The sequence below is a fragment of the Arachis ipaensis genome, chromosome B4 (assembly GCF_059453495.1).
Source record: "Arachis ipaensis isolate K30076 ecotype BB chromosome B4, ASM5945349v1, whole genome shotgun sequence".
NCBI classification, from domain to species: Eukaryota; Viridiplantae; Streptophyta; class Magnoliopsida; order Fabales; family Fabaceae; genus Arachis; species Arachis ipaensis.
Window position 1 is genome coordinate 56,739,575 of NC_142439.1, and position 14,018 is coordinate 56,753,592.

General features: G+C 38.4%; 1 non-coding gene across 1 annotated transcript; it reads right to left on the reverse strand.

Moving 5' to 3' along the window:
* Window positions 1-13,911: 13,911 nt before the first annotated feature.
* LOC148567673 (small nucleolar RNA R71) lies at window positions 13,912-14,018 on the reverse strand. Its single transcript, XR_015882162.1, has one exon. It is a non-coding gene; the product is annotated as a small nucleolar RNA R71 (small nucleolar RNA).

Consider the following 14,018-nt stretch of genomic DNA (forward strand, 5'->3'; position numbering starts at 1 on the left):
TCTGCTTGTTGTAATTTATTTTTGCTTGTTTAAATTTCTGCAATCCCAATTCCCAATTCCTTTTACAATTCAAGCAATTTACATTTCTTGGAATTTAAGCTTCAGTCATTTACATTTCTTGCAATCTAAGTTTCTGCAATTTACATTACTTGCACTTTAAGATTCAGCTTTTTTAATTCTGCACTTTAAATTCTTGTCAATTACCCCTCTCCCTTTATAATTCATGCAATTTAAATTCTGTCAATTACAAATCACTCAAATAAACTCTTGTTTGCTTGACTAAATTAACCACTAAACTAAAATTGCTCAATCCTTCAATCCCTGTGGGATCGACCTCACTCACATGATTTATTCTTACTTGATGCGACCCAGTACACTTGCCGGTGAGTTTTGTGTTGGATCGTTTTCCACACATCAAGTTTTTGGTGCCGTTGCCAGGGATTGATTAGATTGACAATGATTAAGTAAGGTGGTGGTCTAGATTAAGCACTTTTTCTTTTTTTTTTACTAAGTATACTAACTGTTTGAATTTTTGCTTAAGCTAACACTAACTTCACTCAAGCAATAGAGTGTTTAATTCTGGTTCCTGGTTCTGTGTTTATGTCAGGAGGAAGAAGTGATGAATCCACACCTTTTGATCCTGAAACACTTTGGAGGTTGAGAAGAGAACCAATAAATGGAGGAAAATCCAACAAATCCACAAGTGGGAGTGGCCAACGACAATGGTCAACCCCAAAGGAGAGTTTTGGCTTCATATACATTTGCTAATCCAAGGCATTGTGGGAGTAGCATCTTTACCCCAAATATCGATGCAAATAACTTTGAATTGAAGCCCTAACTTATCACATTGGTGCAAAACAATTGCTCATACGGAGGAAGTCCAACAGAAGATCCAAACCAGCATCTCTCCACCTTCTTAAGAATTTGTGATACAGTAAAGTTCAATGGTGTGCATCCAGAAACATATAAATTTGCTGCTGTTCCCATTCTCATTGAGGGACAAAGCTGCTCAATGGCTTGAAACCTTTCCACAAGGAAGGATCACTAGCTGGGAGGATCTAGTGATTAAATTCTTGGCTAAGTTCTACCCACCTCAAAGGATCATCAGGCTCAAGACTGAGGTGCAAACTTTCACACAGATGGATGCAAAATCTCTCTATGAGGCATGGGAGAGATACAAGGCTCTGATTAGAAAATGTCCCCCTGAAATGTTTAATGAATGGGACATTCTTCAAAATTTCTATGAAGGGTTAACTCTTAAGGCTCAAGAAGCACTAGACCATTCAGCAGGAGGTTCTTTACAATTGATGAAGACAGCAGAGAAGGCTCAAAACCTCATTGATATGGGGGCAAATAATCAATACTTCTTTGCTCATCAAAGACAACGCCAACCATCACAAAGGAAAGGAGTGCTAGAATTGGAAGGAGTGGACACCATCCTAGCTCAAAACAAGATAATGCAGCAGCAGATTCAACAATAATTTGAGCAGATGGCTAAAAAGATTGATAGCTTGCAAGTTGCAGCAGTGAATACAAGCCAACCATCAACCACATGGGGGCAAAATGAAGAAAACCAAGAAGATCAGCAGCAGGAAAAAACCTCAATATGTGCACAACCAAGGCTCAGGCCAAAATAAAGTTTATGGTGACACCTACAATCCATCCTGGAAGAACCATCCAAATCTCAGATAGGGAGATAACCACACCCACAGCCAGCAACTGTGGCAGAAAAACTCAAACCAAAACAACTCAAGAAACACAACTTACTCAAACCACGACCAGCAAAACACTAACCATAATCCATACAGAAAACCCCAAAACAACCACCCAAATTCCAGCTATTATCCACCTAATAACTCAGTCACTAACCAAAACAACCATCATCCACCTTCCACATCCACATTCCACCCACAAAATAACCCTGAAAATAGTTCAAACAACTTCCAGCAACAACCATCTCACTTTACACAACCACAACCAAATCCAGACTCTCAAAGAATCTCTAGTCTGGAGATGATAATGGAGAAACTCATGAAAAATCAAGAAGCAGCAAGAAAAGATCAAGAGATGGCAAGCAAAAACCAAGAAGCGTCAATCAGAAACCTTGAGAGGCATATGGAGCAAATGGCTAAGCAAATTTCAGAAATGGGTGAGAAGAGAGCAATTACCTTTCCCAATGTCACTGAAAGAGACAAAGGAAAAGCTACAAAGTGGGAGGAGTGCAAAGCAATCATAGTGGAAAGTGAGGAGACTAGGGAGAAGGAAGCCATCAATCAAGAAGAACACAATAGAGAAGTTCCACAAGAAGAGACAGAAGAGAAAATTGAAGAGGATAGAAAGACCAAGAATGCAAAAAGCTCAAAGAGAGACAAAAACATCCTTGAGCTACAGCTACAAAAGAAGAAGGAAGGGGTGAAGTCACATGTCCCCAAACTTCCATACCCTCAAAGGTTTCGGAGAGAAAACGAGGATAAGCAATACTCAAAATTCCTAGATATATTCAAGACTCTCAGAATCAATATTTCTTTCTTAGAAGCACTTGAACAGATGCCATTATATGCCAAATTTATGAAAAAAGTACTCACAAAGAAAAGATCCCTGAAGGAAGGACAGATTGTTGAGATGATAAAGGAATGTAGTGCTATCCTCCAAAGAGAGTTGCCAGAGAAGAAAGATGATCCTGGGAGTTTTTACATACCTTACACCATAGGAAACATAACAATTGAGAAGTCGTTCTGTGACCTCGGTGTAAGCATAAACTTTATGCCTTTGTCTCTAATGAGAAAACTACAAATTTCTGAGCTGAAGTCCACACGAATAGTTCTCCAAATGGCTGACAAATCCATTAAGCAAGTACTGGGAGTTGTGGAGAATGTGTTGGTAAAAGTGGGAAAATTCTTTCTCCCAGCTGACTTTGTTATCTCAGATATAGAAGAGGATCCTAGCACTCCCATCATCCTGGGGAGGCCTTTCCTAGCTACGGGTAGAGCATTCATAGATGTTGAAAAAGGGGAATTATTGCTGAGAGTGCATGATGAGCACCTAGCATTCCATATTTTTAAAACCTTGCATGAGCCCACTCAAGAAGAAGATTGTATGAAGGATAAGGCCAGGGATCAAAGCTTGAAGGGGGCATTCAATGAGTTAAATCCAAGACTTCTAAATCCATACTTGAAAGAAGTAGAGATGGTGCAACAGACCAAAGAAATCAAGGAGGAACTAGATCCAAAACCCCCAGATGAGAACCTCAAAACTCCAGATAAAGAACCACCAAGGCATGAATTATCTTCTGAGAAAGAAAAGAAGAAAAGGCCAAAAGGTTGGAGAAACAAGAATATCCCCACTGAAGGCTTCTCACCAGGGTATAAAGTGATGTTAAACACCCAACCAATGAAGGTGTCTCCACAATTATCTGAGTGCTATACTGTGAACCGGATCCTTTCACTTGAACACCTAGAGATCATCAAAGAGGAGACCGGAAGGAAGTTCACAATAAGAGGAGAAAAGCTGAGGCACTATGATTTTCAACCCCCATGATAAAAGGATGAGATGTCAATCTAGTGACAATAAAGAAGCGCTTGTTGGGAGGCATCCCAACTTGAGTTAGTTCACTTTTCATAGCTATTTCAATAAAAGGGTTAATTAGACTTATCTATATTGCAAGGAGCTAAGTTGGGTGTTATGCACCAAAACAATTAAAGGGAGAATGAAGAATTCTAAGTTTGGTGTTCCACCAAAATCTTAATTAAAAGCACATTCTCACTTTCTGCATAAAAAGTTGCTAGCTCCAAGCAATTAGAGAAGTTACTTAACCAGTGTCCATTTTCTAGTCTTTAATTTTATTGTCTTTAACAAAGATAAGAGGATTTCACATATAGTTATTTTGATGCATGAGAAAGGTGGCAAGGAACTAAGTTTGGTGTTCACACACCAAAGTAAGTTCAAAAGCCTACAAGAAAATCCTGCATATTAACCAGTACCTAAGGGCTTGAGAGACAAGCAACTTCCGTAAACTTTGCAGGAATTTAATCACTTTCTTGGAAGGGCTACATACCATCAGCAGAGAGTAAGAAGAAGAAACCACCAAGAGGTTGTATTGTCACTTAATTCTATCAGCATTGAACTGTTCTAATTTGGAAGTTTGAATGTAACCATCGCAACAGTAACTGTTAGTTCAGTCATTTTGCATCTTGAGTGTTCTAGTTGAAATAAGTATGCTAGCTTAAGTGTGTGCTTGTGTGTTCACTTTCACTTGATTAAATGCATGCTTTGTCCCCTGTGCCTTTTCAATTCAATAAAAGAGAAATGTTTGAATTAGAAAGTGAATATCTAATGTTGCAAAAGTAAGAATGAAAGTTAGTGGTGGTATTTGTTGATTTAATGCATGGCTCATAAAATAAAAGCTGTATAATGACATTTTTCCTAGAAGTGTGAACTGGTTTGTTGTTATGAAGGCTTGTATCATTAAAAATCCCTTGAGAAAGAAATAAAACAGAAAGAAAAAGAAAGAGAAAAAGCCAAAAGTGGTAAAGAAAACAAACAATAAGGCTAGGCACCAATAGCTTGGACCCCTAGGACACATGCCTGTGGTGTTTTTGTACTAGGATATTCTTGGACAAGTAAGTTCTGAGGAGTATTTCAAAACTTGGCCACTTAGATCAACTGATTTGGGATTGCCAACTGAAAGTCCACAATAAAGAGCAACCTAGCCACAAAACATTTAGTTATCCAAAGAGATGCTGGGCATCAATGATCCTAGGAAGAAAAGGGTGAGCCATGTGTCTGTGGTGAAGAAATATTGAGCAAAATTAAGCCAAAGGCTGCTGCAACATTTGCCACCAAGCCTTCAAAGAATAATAAGTTCTCTGAGCAAAACAAAGAAGGAAAAGTTAGCAAGGGAACAAGCAAAAGTAAAGCCTTATAGCAGCAAACTTAGTAAACCTTTAAGGAAACATCTCTTATGTAACAGCAAACAATAAATGAACCACCATTGTCTGTATATAAACCCCATGGACTAAATTCAACTATATGCTCAATAAGGATATGCACACTTCTCTGTTTCATGTCATTCTCTCTTATGTTTGATGCTTGCTTGGGGACAAGTAAGATTTAAGTTTGGTGTTGTGATACCAAGGCATCTTAGCCTAGTTTTACTAGTTTTTTTCCTTTGTTTTTAATAGGTTTTATGAACTTTCTTGAGCTACAAGTAAGCCATTTGGGTAGAAATTCATGTGTATTTGGATTCAATCAACCATGAGTATATTGATGCATTTTCATGAGGTTTTGTGCTATAATTGCTTATATGTCAAGGATGAGAAGAAGTCTCATGATTTTAGCATAGCTTTGATGCATTTGTTGAGTGATGACAGGTGACCAAAAGGGCTTAGAGGAAGGATGAAGAAAGGGGATGGCAGCAATGGAAATGAAGGCAGCAAAGCTACCTTGGGAAGAGCTCACGTTTGTGCCAACGTTTGCCTCAAACTTGAGGTCAAATGTTGACTCAAAAATTCACCTAGGAGAAGCCAACGTTTGCGCCAACGTTTGCCTCAAACTTGAGGTCAAACATTGGCTCAAAAATTAACCCTGGAGGAGCCAATGTTTGCGCCAACGTTTGCCTCAAACTTGAGGTCAAACGTTGGCTCAAAAAATGCATCAGGAGGACTTAACGTTTGTGCCAACATTTGCCACAAACTTGAGGTCAAACGTTGGCTAAAAATTTCCCTGGAGAGAACCACGTTTGAGCTCACGTTTGACCTCAAACGTGAACTCAAACGTGAGTCTCAGAAAAGCACCGTTCTGCATAATGCTAACACGCAAACGTTTGAGTCAATGTTTGCCTCAAATGTTGACTCAAACGTGAATGCTCCAAAGTCCAAATTGCAAACGGGTTTCTTCTCAAGTCCAAGAGCAATCAACTGAGGCTATCTTCAATCCAACTCCATCAAGGCCAAGGCCCAAATTCAAGGCTTAATGATCAATAGAAGGAAGTGTATAAATAGAAGCTAGTTTGATTTAGAGAGGACTTTTACTTAAACTTTAGATTTTTTTACCTCTGTTAGAATTGGAACTTGTAATTTGGAGAGCTTCCTTTTTTATTTTTGGAGAATATGGAGGAGAATTGAGTTATCTTCCCCTCTAGGTTTTCTGTTTTCTTTTCTGCAAAGCTTACTTGAGTCTTGATAGTAAAGAGTTGAGGAAATTCTGTCTCAACCTCACCCTTGAGATCACTTTGTTCCTTTCTCTGCATAATTCAAGAATTTAGTGATTTGGATTCCAAGTTTCTTTACTGTTTTGAATTTTAATTTGTTTGCAATTACTCTTTGAATTGGATCAAGGAAGGCAGTGAGATCTAGACTTGGTTTTCTAGTCTCTTGACCCCTGAGATCTTGAAATTTCTTTTTAGCTCATCTGCTGAATGCTTCTTAAAGTTGATTTACTTTTCTGTTTAAAATCAATCTCAATTCACTTCATCATCTACTCTTCTGCTTGTTGCAATTTATTTTTGCTTGTTTAAATTTCTGCAATCCCAATTCCCAATTCCTTTTACAATTCAAGCAATTTACATTTCTTGGACTTTAAGCTTCAGTCATTTACATTTCTTGCAATCTAAGTTTCTGCAATTTACATTACTTGCACTTTAAGATTCAGCTTTTTTAATTCATCTGCACTTTAAATTCTTGTCAATTACCCCTTTCCCTTTACAATTCATGCAATTTAAATTCTGTCAATTACAAATCACTCAAATAAACTCTTGTTCGCTTGACTAAATTAACCACTAAACTAAAATTGCTCAATCCTTCAATCCCTGTGGGATCGACCTCACTTACGTGAGTTATTATTACTTGATGCGACCCAGTACACTTGCCGGTGAGTTTTGTGTTGGATCGTTTTCCACACATCAGGGGCTTGTGAGTATGGTGGTTCAAAGCTATGCTGATGAGGTGGTTCATAGGCATATGATGGGCTTGTTGGTAACTACAAGGGGGTCCACCATATCTATCATCTTGGTACACACCTCGGAATGGCTCTTGACTATAGTAATTTGGTGGAGGTTGGTTGTCACGAAGTGGTCCACCGTGACTATTGTCTTGGCATGCATTGTAGAATGGTCATTGTCTATGGCATCTTGGAAGGTGTTGTTGCCTAAAGGGTTGATCAGATCCTCTTAGCTCCGTCCATCTCTGATTGTTTTGACCTTGGTGCATGTTCTTGTTATAGCTTCCATTCCTTTCAACAATATTAGAACCAAACTCAAAGCGACGGGGGTGAGAACTCATAGTAGCTAATAAAAATTAAAAATGAAAATAAAAACAAATAAACAGGTAAAAGAAAAAAAATATTTACAATAACCAATAATAAGGCACACGTTTGCAATTCCCCGGCATCGGCGCCATTTTGACGAACGAAACTCTCGCGCGATCTAGAATTTTCACAAATAAATTCCCGTTGTAAGTATAGCTTCTAGACCGACAAGAATACCTTTCGCACAAAAACTTTGGTTGTCACAAGTAACAAAACCAAATAAAATTTATAACCGAAGTATTTAAACCTCGGGTCGTCTCTCAAGGAATTGCAGGGAGGTGTATTTATTATTGGTTATGGGTTTTTCTGAGAAGATTTTGAGTTTGAGCATAGAAAAATAAATAATTGTAATTTAAAGCGATGGAAATTAAAAAGAGAATTTATATAATTAATTAAAAATCCTTGACTGGGGGTGTGATTAATTGGAAGTTCTATCCTTGTTGGAATCTTCTCAAGTGTAGTGTAAAGAGGTTGTTGTTTTCACTCAGTTAACCCTTACTGAGTAAAGAAAAGTCAAGTGATTGAACTGACTCTTATCCACAAATCATAGTCCTTTCCCTTGGGAAGGTCTAGCGTTAGTAGAAACAGAATTAGCCAACAATGTCCCTTTTAACAAAGCACTTGAGCATTCCAACTCAAGTGTCTCCTCTTAATCAACCCCCATGTCAAGTGGAAAATCTACTCCATTGACATAGATGCCAATTTCACATAATAAATGACTAAATAAATACTTGAAGATAATCAAACAAATAATGAGGTAAATAGAAAAATACTCTTTGCATTAATAATGTCATAAAAGCTTTCCAATTGTAACTCTGAATAAGGATTTAAGATGTAAAAGAGTAAAGATGATAATTGAAATAAAATTGGAAGCAATTAAATAAACAATAAGATTTAAATGGAAAAATACTATGAAATAAATGAAAATATAAGAATCCTAATTTAAAGGAATATTGAACCTGAGAAGAAGTTGAAATCCTAATTCTAAAACTTGAGAGAGAGGAGAGAGCCTCTCTCTCTAAAAACTACATCTAAAACCTAAAATTATGAATTATGAAAGTTATATGTTGTTGATCTCTTTTATGAATGGATGAATTCTCCCACTTTATAGCTTCTAATCCGTGTTTCTAGACTTGGATTTGGGCCAAAAAGGGGCCTAGAAATCACTGAGGGTGTTTTCTGCAGATTCCTGCACGTGGCGTCTGTCACGCGTCCGTGCGGGTCACGCCTTTGCGTGGTTTGGAGTTTTCCTTTCTCACGCGTACGCATTGGTCACGCGTGCATGTCGGTAGTGTTCTGCTCTAGGCACGCGTCTGCGTCGTCCACGCGTACGCGTCGATGCCATTTTGCGCTAGGCACGCGTCCACGTCGTCCATGCATTCGCATCGCTGCCTTTTCTTTAAAACTCCATTTTTGTGCTTTCCTTCCATTTGTGTACGTTTCCTTTCTATCTTCTAAGCCATTCCTGCCCTATAAAGCCTGAAAATACTTAACACACAGATCACGGCATCGAATGGTAATAAAGGATAATTAAAATTAATAATTTTAAAGCATAGGAAACATGTTTTCATATATATCATAAAATAAGGAAGGAAAAGTGAAACCATGCAATTTACATGAATAAGCGGGTGAAGAATTGATAAAAACTCAATTTGAGCACAAGATAAATCATAAAATAGGGGTTTATCATCTGCACCATGACACCTAACAGTAGAGCAGGCTGTCTGAAAATCACTTAGGTGCTTGAGAGGCTCTTGAGCAGATAAGCCATCAAACTTTGGCAGTAGATTGATTAGTGCAGTCTTCAGTTCAACATCTGCACCCATATTTGGATGACGCGCTTGGAACGGTGGCAGTGTAAAGTCCGAAGCTCCTGCTTCCCGGAGAGTAACCCTCCTCAGAGCTGCCATGTTATCTGCGCGTAAATCAGCAAAATCAGTAGAAGAGGAGCTTGTTTCTCCCTTAAATGACACTTCAGATTCGTCCTCAGATAAGGCTGGTGAATTGATAGTAACCACTTCGCCACCCTCATAGGCTAACCGACGCCGAGCTCGCCTTATACGTGAAATAGTTCTTTCAATTTCAGGGTCAAACGCGGCTAAGCTCGGATCCGGTAACGAACGCGTCATTCAATGAAAGAAACATAGAGCTCGGGGTAATAAAAGCAAAACAAAATATGCAAATATGTAAAAGTAAACATATTTACACTAATCAATAACGTAGCGCACTATTGCAACTCCCCAATAACGGCGCCAAAAATTGAAGCGTGCGGAAAGTCGCTAGTAAATATTTCTGGAAATAAATACGTTGTGAGTATAGATCTCTACCAACAAAATTCCACTCGTCAATTTAGAAAGGGGTGTCTGATAAACCCCATTTTTAGGGTTTATCCTGTGCTTAATCTGGTGGATTTTATCCATTATTCTCACACTTATTCATACAATTCGCATGTTTTACGTTTTCCTTCCTGATTTTGTGCTATGATTAAAAACATATTTATTTGGTCTTAATTTAGCTAATTTTATTTTATTCCTCTCTTATTACCATTCGAAGCTGTGATATATGTGTTAAGTGATTTCAAGCTTTATAGGGCAGGAATGGCTTGGAGGATGGAAAGGAAGCATGAAAAAGTAGAAGAAATACAAGAAACTGAAGGAATTGCTAAGCTATCTAGCCTGACCCCTTCATACTAATTCGACCATAACTTGAGCTACAGAGGTCCAAATTAGGCGGTTATAGTTGCATTAGAAAGCTAACATCTGGGGCATCACCACGATATATAATTTACCATAGCTGCCATGAAGATAAGTGACGCGCACGCGTGGATCACGCTTACGCATCACCTGGCAAAAATTCAATCCACGCGTACGCGTGGACGACGCGTGCGCGTGACAGTGCCGCATGCTGGACATATCAAAAATCATTGGAGGCAATTTCTGGGCTATTTTTAATCCAGTTTTTGGCTCAGAAAACACATATTAGAAGCTACAAAGTGGGGGAATCAATTCATTCATACACAATTCATTATGCATAATTTTAGGTTTTAGATGTAGTTTCTAGAGAGAGAGACTCTCTCCTCTCTCTTAGGTCTTAGGATTTAGGATTTCTCTTAGGTTAGGTTTACTTCTTCTCCATTCGGGGTTCAATGTTCCTTTAATTTAATTTCTCTTCTACTTTTATTTATTCTATTACTTTAGTTTGTTTGTTTTCCCAATTTGGTTTATGAACTCCATGTTAGATTTGATTTCTTTATTTAATGCAAATTGAGGTATTTCAGATTATGGTTGCTTTCTCCAATTTATGTGATTGATGCTTTCAATATTTAAATTTCTCTCTTTTTGGCTTTGGTTGAGTAATTGGTGATACTTGAGTTATCAAACTCCTTTGTTGATTGATAATTGGAATTTGCTGGTCGATTTGGATCCCTCTAAAGCTAGTCTTTCCTTAGGAGTTGACTAGGACTTGAGGAATCAAGTTGATTAGTCCACTTGACTTTCCTTTATTTAGTAAGGGTTAACTAAGTGGGAGTAATAAACAATTCTCATCACAATTGATAAGGATAACTAGGATAGGATTTCCAATTCTCATACCTTGCTAAGAGCTTTATTAGTTATTACTTTAATTCTTGCAATTTAGTTTTCCTGTTCATTATTCCAAAAATCCCAAAAAGATAATCTTCCATAACCAATAATAAATACACCTCCCTGCAATTCCTTGAGAGACGACCCGAGGTTATAAATTTTATTGGGTTTGCTTTAGTGACAACTAAAACTTTTGTACGAAAGGATTCTCTATTGGTTTAGAAACTATACTAGCAACGAGAATATATTTGTGAATTTCTTTACCGATAGAAAATCCCGATTCGTCAAAATGGCGCCCTTACCAGGGAATTGCAAACCTGTGCCTTATTATTGGTTACTGTAAATAATTGCTTTTTCGTTTCTTTGTTAGTGTTTCTAGTTTTAGGAGTTTATTTTCTTTAATTTTTTAGTTTTTATTTTTACTTGCTACTATAAATTCTCACCCCTTTGGCTTTAAGTTTGGTTCCAATGTTGTTGTAAGGAATGGGCGCTATAATAAGAACATGCATCAAGGTTGGAAGAATCAAAGATGGGAGGAGCCACAAGGATTTGATCAACTCTCATGGCAACAACCCCCTCCAATACGCTATAACCAACAACCATTCTGTGATGCATACCAAGACAATAGTTATGGTGGACCCTTTCATGACAAACCACCTCCACCAAATTACTATGGTCAAGAACCATTCCAGGGAGTGTACCAAGATTATGAATATGGTGGACCCCCTTGTAGTTACCAACAAGCTCCACCATATGCTTATGAACCACCTCCCCAACACATCTTTGAACCACCATACTCACAAGCCCCTTTACACCATTCACCTCTATATGACCCTAACCCATATCCACCATACCAACCACCCTATGAGCCGTATGAACCATACATAGAGCCACCCCGATTCCAACCCAATTACTCCCAAGAACCACTACCTCCGTATACATGATAAACCACTATTTTATGATTTATATTGTGTTTAATTGTGTGGTTTTATCAAGTCTTCACCCACTTATTCATATGATTTGCATGTATTTACAAATCCTTCCTAAAAATGTTCTATGATTGAAAACTTGCTTCCTAAAGATCTTTTAATTGTATATTTTTTTATTTTATCCTCCTTTATACCATTCGATGCCATGATCCGTGTGTTAAGTGTTTCAGGTTTCATAGGGCAGGAATGGCTCAGAGAATGAAGAGGAAGCTTGCAAAGATGGAAGGAACACAAGAAGTTGAGGAGATGACCAGCGAAAAGTGACGCGGGCGCATGGCTCACGCAACCGCGTGAATTGGAGAAAATCACAGTGACGCGAATGCGTGAACAACGCGCACGCGTGGAACGGAAAAATGCCAGATGACGCGAACGCGTGGACGACGCGGTCGCGTGGCGTGCGCGATCTGCAGAATTTACAGAAGTCGCTGGCGTGAATTCTGGGCCACGTTCTAACCCAGTTTTCGGCCCAGAAACACAGATTAGAGCCAGGAAACATGCAGAGACAAAGTACGACATTCATTCCGCATAATTTAGATCTGATTTTCACTATTCCCCTAGGTTTTTCTCTATATACTCATAATTGAGGATTTGAAGATTTTGGCTTTGGTTATTGAGAAAAGTCTACCTCCGGACTTGGTCATTCTAGTTTGTTTACTTACTTTTTACTTACTCTTTCATATCCTTAATCTCTCCAGAGTTAACATTGGATTACTTTTAGAGTTCATTAATGCAAGACTATTTTTATTTTAATTGATCTCTTTGATTATTGTTTATCACGTCTCTTTTTATTTCCCCTTTTTATTTCGTAAAGTCTACATTTATGATAATGGAGTAGTTTCCCAACTTGATTGGGAGTTGATTAAAAGGAGAACCCTAAGTTGGAATACTCAAGAGTTCAATTATAATTGGTTCGTTGTTGGTTGGCTTGTTAGTCACTAACTCTAATCCTTGCCAAGGGAGAGGATTAGGACTTGTGAATAGAAGTTGACTTTTAACTTGACTTTCCCTCATTCGTTGAGGGTTAACTAAGTGGAAACAACTACTAATTATTGATTGATCTTGAGAAAACTCCAACAAGGATAGAACTTCCGATTAATCTTCTCCCAGTCGAGATTTTATTTAAATAACATAAATTCTCTAATTTAATTTCATATTTATCCAACTAAAAAACCATTTTGGAAAACCTCTGATTAGTAAAATAGCACATCTTCCTGCAACTCGTTGGGAGACGACCTGGGATTTTGACAAGTGGATTTTTGCTGGTTAAGAGCTGTATTTACAACGCCATTTTTCTTAATAATTTTTAATCTACAAATTTCTACCGCGTCAATTTTTGGCACCATTGCCGGGGAGTTGCAATAGAGTGCTAATTTATTGGTTGGAATTTATTTATTTGCATTTTATGTTATTTTATTTTGTTACCATGAGCTGTATGCTTCTTTCGTTGAATGATGCGTTCACTGCCTGATCCGAGCTCAACCGCTTTTGATCCTGAAATTCAAAGAACTCGTTCCCATATTAGGCGAGCTCGGCGTCAATTAGCCTCTGAGGGTGGTGAAGTGGTTGTTGCCAATTCACCAGTCTTATCTGAGAGTGAATCTGAACCGCCATTTGTGGAGGAAACAAGCTCCTCTACTACTGATTCAGTTGATTCACGTGCAGGTGACATGGCAGCACCTAGGAGGATTACCCTCCAGGAGGCAGGAGCCCCAGATTTTACCCTACAAGTGTATCAAGCGCGTCACCCAAATCTGGCTGCAGATTTTGAACTGAAGATGTCGCTAATCAACTTGATACCAAAGTTTCATGGCTTACCTGCTCAGGAGCACATAAAGCACCTCAGGGATTTCCAGACAACCTGTTCTACTGTTAGGCGTCATGGTGTAGATGAAACTACTATTTTGCTTATGGCTTTCCCATTTTCTCTTGAGGAAAAGGCGAGGGAGTGGTACTACACTCAATCGGAGGCAGTAGTTACCGACTGGGACGCGCTCAGGAGGGAGTTTCTGGACAAATACTTTCTAGCTGAAGTTACAGACAGACTAAGGAAAGAGATCTCCTGCATTATCCAAGGAGAATTAGAGACCCTCTATGAATATTGGGAACGTTTCAGAAACCTCTTGGACTCATGTCCCCACCACAAGAT